The 9,721-nt window shown below is 33.0% G+C and overlaps 1 long non-coding RNA gene across 1 annotated transcript; it reads right to left on the reverse strand.

Moving 5' to 3' along the window:
• Positions 1–8,303: 8,303 nt before the first annotated feature.
• Positions 8,304–9,366, reverse strand: LOC145797183 (uncharacterized). The gene is made up of 2 exons (XR_014338393.1): positions 9,233–9,366; positions 8,304–8,661 (listed from the first exon to the last, which is right to left on the reverse strand). It is a non-coding gene; the product is annotated as an uncharacterized LOC145797183 (long non-coding RNA).
• Between the last annotated feature and the right edge of the window lie 355 nt (positions 9,367–9,721).

Consider the following 9,721-nt stretch of genomic DNA (forward strand, 5'->3'; position numbering starts at 1 on the left):
GCATTACTTTCGTAAGAAAACTGTGGAAAATTCATCTTTTTTTTTTATGCAGTCCAATTAGATTGTGATTAGCAGATAAGTAATATATTTTGGGCTGATGCTCAAATGATCATGGACTATGCTCAGTTTGGTGATGTAGTGACATTTGACACTACTTACAAACTAAATAACGAGCATAGACCTTTTGGATCATTTGTTGGATTTAATCATCATTGAGAAACAATTATATTCGGTGCAGCATTGATGTATGATGAGACTGCTGAATCTTTTACATGGTTGTTTCAAATTTTTTTGGAGGCAATGTCAAACAAAGCTCCGAAAACTATTTTCATGGATCAAGATGCTGCGATGGCTAAGGACATTCCAATTGTCATGCCCGATACAAACCATCGTCTTTGTACGTGGCATTTGATGCAAAATGCTGTACAAGTGTTGAAAACTTTGCAGTCCAACTCTCGCAAACGTCACATAGTCCTGCTGACAGTCATGTACATGGACATCCCTGAGAAGTTTATTTTATCTTCATTTGTTTTGGACAGATGTATTTTATGTTGGACAAATTTATAATGATTTGGATAGATTTGGACAGTTTTCTTTTATTTTGGATAGATTTGGTCTTATGTATGTTGGACAGATTTGGTGTTATGTATGTTGGACAGATTTGGTCTTATGTATGTTGGACAGATTTGGAATGATATGGACATCCTATGGATAGATTTCTTTTATTTTGGACAGATTTGGTCTCATGAATGTTGGACAGATTTGGTTGTGTTATTTTGTGTTGCACAGGTTTATAATGTTGTGGACAGATATGGAAATAATCAATCTGGACAGATTTCTTTTATTTTGGACAGATTTGGTCTCATGAATGTTAGACAGATTTGGTTGTGTTATTTTGTGTTGCATAGGTTTATAATATTGTGGACAGATATAGAAATAATCTAGACGGATTTCTTTTATTTTGGACAGATTTGGTCTAATGAATGTTGGACAGATTTGGTTTTGTTATTTTGTGTTGCACAGGTTTATAATGTTGTGGATAAATGTGGAATAATCTGGATAGATTTCTTTTATTTTGGACAGTTTTCTGCACAGACTTGAATTTTTGACAGATTTGGATAGATTTCATTTGTGTTGGACAGATTTGGTTATGTTTTAGACAACTTTGGTTGTGTTATGTTGTGGACAAATTCAATACCTGTGCAATAGATTTCATTTCTTTTATAATATAATGAATGAACAAATATAAAATGAGGACAGATTTGGACAGATTATGTTGTGGACAGATTTCATTTCTTTTGGACAGATTTTACAGGTGAAGAACAAGTATGACCTGACCAACAATAACAATATAAAATAATGAAATCTGTCCACAACATTATAAAATAATGAAATCGTCAAGCATAGGTAATTTCAGGTAATGTCATTGGCAGAAACAAAAAAGAAGCGCATCACATTCGTCAAACATAGGTAATTCCATTAAGCTTTAAATATCAACATTCATAGTTTAAGGTTTACAACATTCAAAACCCAAATACATCCACCAAAAAAATAAAAAAACAAAAAACTAAAAAACTAACTAAAAGGTTACATTCACTTCATTAGTGCTATTAGCATGGTAAAACCAATCAACACTATGGTTGTGAACATATACAGTTTCATCGCTTCTTGGTTTGCCTCAACTTGTTCCAATCTATTTATAATTTCATTGAGTTTGTTAACATTATAATCATAGCCTCTCTTATCTTCATTCTTCATATGACTAGCTTTACTTTTCCTTTGGATATTTTATGCATTCCCAGTCAAAGCCGCTCCCCACCCAAAGTACTCGCACATCCTATCTGTACACTTGAAATACAGCCTCCCTGGATTTTTCTCTGATTCCGATATGAACACTGCAGCTTTTTTTCCACAATTGCATCTTCTATTTTGCAAATATCCAGCATCAATGTTTGAACCCATTGACATGATCCTAGTAAGAGCATTTTATGATACAATCAATCCATTACAACTTAAGACAACATTCAAACAAAGATGTAAAATAAAACACTAATCAATGATACAATAACCATTTGTCTAATAAACATTGTCATTTTCATGTTCATGTTCATTCTTAATGTCATTTTCATGTTCATGTTCATTCCTAGTTCATATACATAGTTCATGTTCATTCCTAGTTCATACACATAGTTCATGTTCAAACCAGTAAAATAGCACACTGTTGTTTATATGCATTGTCATTATTCATGAACACACTGTTGTTTATAGCACATTGTTGTTCATATGCATTGTAAAATAGCACACTGTTGTTTATAGCACACTGTTGTTCAAACAATTCAAATCAAACAGGGCAGTCCAAATTCAGATCAAACAGGGTAGTCCCATTCATTTTCAGAACTCAAACAGACCAAATTCAGGACTCAACCATTCATTTTCAGAACTCAAGACTCAACCATTCATTTTCAGTCCTCAAACAAACCAAATTCAAGACTCCCATTCATTTTCAGAACTCAAACAGACCAAATTCAGGACTCAACCATCCAAATTCAGTCCAAAAGTGTCAAAAATTGAATTCCTCAATCATTCTGTTGCCATATAAAAGGAAAAAAAATCTGAATCATTCTGTGTCAAAAGTTTCAAATAAAAGGAAAAAAAAATTCATTTTTAATAGTAATGTGGAACCCAGATTAAGGAACCCAGATTAAGGAAGGCCAGATTAACACAATCATTCTCTGGAACCCAGATTAAGGAAAATTGGACAAATGTTTCTTCATACTGTGGAACCCCCTTCAGGCCCAGATTAATGTCATTATTCCAATAAATTGGGAATAAAACAAACATTGAACAGATTAAGTAGTTCAAAAATTGGGAAAAAATTGAACTAGTTCATATACATAGTTCATGTTCAAAAATTGGGAATAAATTCGGAATAAGACCAAATCAACAGATTAACACAAACAAAAATTGGGGAAAAATTGAATAGAAATAACACCAAATCTGTTTCAACAACAAATCCATCAAACTCAACATAAATCAGAAGCATCTATTGGCAACAAAATCATATAAAAAAAAGTAAAAAAACACGAAGGGACGAAGGGAGAAAATGAGAATGAAGAGATCCGGACCTTGTCGCTGTCGGCTGCCGCTTCCCCTCGCCTCACCACTGCCTCTCCTCTCCTCGCTGTAGTCGCCTCTATTCTTTATTCGTCTCACTAGGGTTCAACACCAAACAACAAAGGCTGAAGCAACATATAAACAACAAAGGCTCAAGAAAAAAAAAGAATTAAAAAAAAAAAATGGTCCAAAACGACAGAAGATCCGGACTCAAATACGTATAGGCTTCCTCCTACGTACAACAGGATCAAGCGTAGATCACTCTCTCCGGAGCTTGCTTGTGTGAAGAAAAAAAAAGACAAGCCATTAGTTTGGTCAAAACCAGCGGGAATAATTGAAAGTGCTGCGTAGTTGACAGTGCCAATGAGAGTGGTAATAAGCATCATCGAGCCATCATGTCTTTGGCTGATTTCTCGGTTTCTTTTCTCACTACGCCATGGTTTTCCTCGAATACTTTTATTGTTGTCTTTCCGTTGTTGTTTGGATGATGTAGAAGATGGGGATGAGAGTCATTCTCTATATGCTGTGAAGAAATTGAAGAGAGAGTTAAAAGTAAATAATAGCTACTACTATTATCATTACAGTTCCTCTGGAGTTTATGTCCGGTTCTTTAATTGTTGTTGATGCACTTAAAATTTCTCTAATTATTCAATGCATGTCTACGACTATAAGTATTGTAGGTTAAGAGGTTTGTTTGTGCACTTTTTAAAAGTTAATAATGAAAAAGAAAGAATGAAAGAGAAAAAAATAAAAAAATAAAAGCACCTATTTTTTTTATTTTTTTATTTTTTCCTTCTTGATGGTAGGCTGGTGCACTTCACAAGATAGGCTTTAACGGTCCAGACATGTATGGGCTTCCAAGAAACACATCGAAAGTCAAATTGATCAAAAGTCTATGAAACGTGCTAGCATCATTCTGCTATGCATCTGGTAAGATTACTTCAATGTGTGTTGGTGAAATATTTAAGTGGCTTAGCAATAAAGATTTGAGAATAAAATTTAAGGTTTGAGTCTCCCTAAAGTGTCAGAATCATTCTCTTATATATCTGGTGAGATTATTCTAATATGTGCTGCTGAAACATTCAAGTAGCAATAAAGATTTAAAAATAAAATTTAAAGTTTGAGTCATCCTAAGGGATTACTAGAGATTTGTCTGATCATTAACTTTAAATCCTAAGATTAGGCAAGTCAAAGTGCACACAAATTAACCTGAACACTCAATTATCTTGGTGATATATTAGATAGTTAAAATTACTTAAAATTCCAATAATAAGATCTCATAAGTCAAATTCATCCAAATTACATTTTTGGCTTTGCAAATAAGATATTTGCTTTTGTCTTGATGAGGTTGACTACAAGAGTCCAAATTGGAATGCAGACCACTCATTGATTTTCCATTGGTCCCCCTGCAATTATAATTCTCCAGAAGAAGATTTCTTGCTTTCATGCTGGTGCTATGAACTGTGTTAAAGATAATCCTCCACTGGAAAACTTAAAACTTCAATGTAAACTACTCTCTTCAGATATTTCCCAATTAAACAAATCACATATAGAAATATTTGTCTACTGGCATGAGGTGTGTTACATATACCAATTGATATATCAATTAGTATATTACTAATATATACTATGGCATTATTACTTTAATACTATGATCCCGCCTATTTTACAAACAACAAAAATTCAAAGTCTTTGAAACTAAGTCATATTATCCGTTAGTACACTAATTAGTATACTAATTGGTACATATAGCATTATTCACCGGCATGCATAATGTTAAAAAAAAAAAAAAAATCAACTCGATTGATTAATGGGTTGGGTTTCTTTGAAATTCAAGTATGAAATTGGCCATCATGTTCAGACAAGTGGGGTCGCCATTGGTCCTATTTTGATAATTTGAACTGTTTATTTTATAAGACTTTTTATATATATAACCCATGAAAAAAATTAGATCGATCCAATAATTATAATTTTTTCATTTCATTGTGTGTCTGGAAGAAATGAATTATCTATTTTAAAAACATATTTTCATTCATTTTTTGGGGAGAAATACAATAAAATGAAAATGTTGTGATAATTGGATCGACTTAATTTTTTTTTATGAATGATATACATAAAAGATCTTATAAGATGAATAGTTTGGATTTATTGAAACGAGACTCCTAGTAAATTTTACAAGCCTAAATATGATGATCAAATTCATTTTTAAATTTGAGAGAAGTCCAATCCTTAATTAAAATGAATTTATATCAATAGTTTAAAGTTGTAATTGCTCAAATTGATAGTTCACCAGGGCAGTGCCACAAATATAATAAATTTGAGTAGACAAAGTAAGTTTTTTCCTTTCGTATATATATTTTTTTCTTTTTAATTTTTTTTTATCAACAAATTTCAGATCTAAATATAGCGTCAGTTATAGGAAATCCAAACCAAAACCTATTGGAATTTCCAATCTGTCCAGGTAATTTTCCACATATTCATTCATGAATCTATTATTCTTTAGACCATTTTCCACTGCAAGAATTCGCATTTTTGGCGACCAATTTTAGCAACTAAAATTAATTTAGTCACCAAAAACCATACTTTTGGCGACTAAACTTGGTATTAGTCGCGATTGGTTCAAAAATTAGCTACTAACTTTTTTTAGTCACTGTAAAGTGCTTATTGGCGACTAAAAAATAAATTAGTCGCTAAAAACTTACGCAATAGGCGACTAATAAACATTTTAGTCGCTGTTAGTTGTGTTTATTGCCTACTAAATTTTTTTAGTCACTGTAAAGTACCTATTGGCGACTAGAAAATAAATTAGTCGCTAAAAACTTAGGTATTAAGCGACTAACAAACATTTTAGTCGGTGTTAGTTATATTTTTGGCTACTAAAGTTTTTTAGTCGCAGTAAACTCATTTTCGCGCATAAAATGTTGGTATTTACTTTTGGCGACAAATCTTTTGTCGGTAAAAACTTATATTCAACGACGAAATTTTTTTTTAGTCGTCCTACAAAACCAACAAAATTTTGGTAGGAAGATTAAAATACTACCGTGTATTATCAAAGGAAACACCCCTCTTGCTCTCACTCTCGTCCACAGCCCATCGATCATCTCCTCTCATCGACAGCCCATCGATCATCTCCTCTAATCCACAGCCCATCGATCATGTCCTCTCATCGACTAACCATCGGCCACCGTTGCGCAGAGCCCCTGAACCAGCAGAGGTACACCGTCTGACACCCATTCAATTTGATTCAGGTTTCTCTCGTTCTCTCTCTCTTCGTCTCTCTTCCTTCTTCTATTTCCCTGTTTCAATTTGATTTATGAGTTTCATTTATGGGAAACGAGTTAAATGGTTTATGATTTGCCTATGATTATTTGGGGTTTTTTTTTTTTCGTTTTTTTTTTATTTGATGCAGAGGCTTTCAATATTGAACCCGTAGGTATATCGAGTTTGATTTTTGTTCTACATTTAGGGTTTTTTTTGGGTTTATTTTTATTCGTATCCGACTCTGATGTCGGAGAACAAGCTGCTGCGTTGCATGCTAGCCTTTCAGGCACCGTTTGGTCGGCTGCCATTGATGAAAGCCATGCCTCTGAGATTGCCACGGAGCACACTGTCGCTCTGCAGAATTCACCATTTCAATTTGAGAACAGAGTGAATGAAATTTGGTTGATGTTTGAAGACCTGTTCATTATTCAAAAAAAAAATGTTAAAATCTCTAAAATTAGATTAGGTAAGAGAGACAAGAGGAGGGACTTAGAGAAAGAACACAAAATTATGTGTTTCCAAATGCTCCTTATTTGCTATGTTTGAAAATATTAGAAAAGGGAACAACTTGAAATGTTAAAAATGTCCAAACTTTACTTTTTCTTTTTCCTTTTCCTGAAGAAAATCAATGTAAAGAATAAAAGCTTGTAATTTAATGTTCTTCGAATCTTGTCTTTGCTTGTAGCTTAATTAAGTGAGTGCAAGAATGAGTAATCAGAAATATGTTTTGTGGGTCTTTCTCTTTTTTAATATTTGCTATCCTTTGCTTGAGCTCCTAAACTGCCAGTTATCGTATTGTGTGTATATGTATATAGTTCGTAATTGGTTTCTTCATCATCGAATTCTACAAAAGTAAATTCAGTGAAATTTTTGAATTTATCATATAAGAAATTAACTTAGGGCTAATTGGAGTAAAATGGTAAATGATGCCTTAAGGGCATTTTGTTAATTTGTGCCTGGGAGAAAATTTGGTAATTTAGGTCTTGATGGCATCTTACACTACAGGAAATGACACTTTTGGCGACCAAAATATTGGTCGCCAAAAGCCCTACTTTTGGTCGCCGAAACAAATTAGCGACTAATTTTTTTGGTCGCCAAAAGTCGTCGCCTATGCTCTGTCGGCGATAGTATTGGCGACTAAACTATTTTTGGTCGCTGAAAGTGAATGTTTTGGCTACTAAAGTCTGGTTAGTCAGCAAAGGTTATCTTTTGGCGACTAAAATATTAGTCGCCAAAACTGAACATTTGGCTACTAAAGTCTGGTTAGTTGGCAAAGGTTATCTTTTGGTGACTAAAATATTAGTCGCCAAAACTGAACATTTGGCTACTAAAGTCTGGTTAGTCGGGAAAGGCGATATTTGGCGACTAAATATTTAGTCGCCAAAAGTGTTCAAATAAAATTAATTTGATTTTTAGCTACTAAAAATTTTAGTCGTAGATAAGTTTTAATCCCAACATTACTACATTTAGGGACTAAAGAATTTAGTAGCCAAAAAAATTATTTTTCATTAAATTTTATTTTTTGCTACTAACCATTTGGTCGCCGAAAGTCTTCATTTATTTTTTGCTACTAAACTATTTAGTCGCCTAAAGTCTTATATAGTTTTGGCTACTAAATTTTTAGTCACCAAAAATCTTTGGATTCTTTCTAGCTACCAAATATTTAGTGGCTAAAAACATTGATTTCCTTTTTGACTACCAATTGGTTAGTCACTAACAAATTCACTTTTTCTTTTTTGGCTGCTAAACATTTACTTGCCAAAAACTTTATTTAGCGTTTTTTTATTATAATTTATTTATTCACAACCTGTATTTATTTCGTGCAACCTGCACCCTGTATATAAACAAAATAATACATATTTCTATTTCGTTTCAACCATACAAAAATTTGGTGTTTTAACATCAAATTCTATACAAATCAAATATAATCCAACCCAAAACAATAATTCCATACAAACATATAATCATACAAAATAGATATCCTTTGTACACAAAATTCTACATCAAATGTCAGCAAGCATAAAAGAAAATCCATGAAGTATCAACAAGTAGCAATCTGTAGAGAGCTTCTGGCTCCGCGCTTCAAGGTACTTGTTGACACTGACAACGAACTCTATATTCCAAAACAGATCCAGAAGCTGTTGTGAGAAACAAAGAGGAGGTTTTTTCATTGAATTCATCTTGGGAAACTGATGTGATAGAAGACAAGTGATGATATTCTAGGCTTCCATGGACTATCCATTTCCACTTTCTTTGGTGTAGCCTTCTCTCTACCAAATTACCACCCTACATATATTATATGATGATCACTATAAGTATCCAATTTTCATCAAGAGAACACATAAACATCAAAGATATGAAAAAAATAAAAAAGAAAAGAAAAAAAAGAAAAAGTTTCTACCAGTGCACAAGGCAAATACAACATGGTCTAGAAGAGATAGTATATAGACAGTCTTTCCCTTTATTTTTTTTAATTTTTATTTTTATTTCGTGGAGAGACTGATCCCCATGACTCAAACCATGCACAACGCTAGAAACATGTAGCACTTGTAATAGCTACAAGGCAGACACAACATGGTCTAGAAGAGATAATAAGTAGACAATCTTTCCCATTATTATTTATTTTTTTTGGGGTGACTGATTTTCATGACTCAAACCGTGCACAAAGCTAGAAATAGATACCACTTGCCATCGCTCCAAGTCATGACCTTTAAAGACCAAATATAATATGAAGAACTTTCTTAGGTTTAAGGGGACTTGTGTAAATATTTAATGTATCCCTCACTAGATTCCGTTTTAACAGAAGTATCATGAACTGGGTCGCCCTTTTAGTAAGTGATTGGAAAGTGGTGATTACCTTAGTCAAAAGAAATAGGGATACAGAATGAGATCCACCAAAGCCATGTAAAGCACACCCTTTTGATGGCATGAGAGAAGTATCTTCTGTTGTTGTTCCTTCTCTCCATATGTGCTTCTTCCATGATGGCTTTGAGCTTCTGTCATATTCATAAAGATCCCCAATTGAACTGCAACAAAATAGTTTCATGCTTGGATTGTACGGTGCTGTCACCATAAATTATTACATTTTAAAAATATTCATTACATTTTAATAATATTAATTTTTATTACAACCCTACAGAAATTACCATTACCTAAAGGAACACTTTACCATTATTAAACAATCGGCTACCAAAATATTTAGTAGCCAAAAGTAGGTCTTTGGCGACTAAAAAGTAATTTAGTCGGTGAAAATATGTTTTTGGCGACCAAAATTTTGGTCGCCAAAGATCAAAAATAATTTTTTTATTTTCATTCAGCTACCAAACAATTTAGTAGCCAAAAGTAG

This window comes from Camellia sinensis, chromosome 8 (genome assembly GCF_055761805.1).
Source record: "Camellia sinensis isolate YWXY chromosome 8, ASM5576180v1, whole genome shotgun sequence".
Lineage (NCBI taxonomy): Eukaryota > Viridiplantae > Streptophyta > Magnoliopsida > Ericales > Theaceae > Camellia > Camellia sinensis.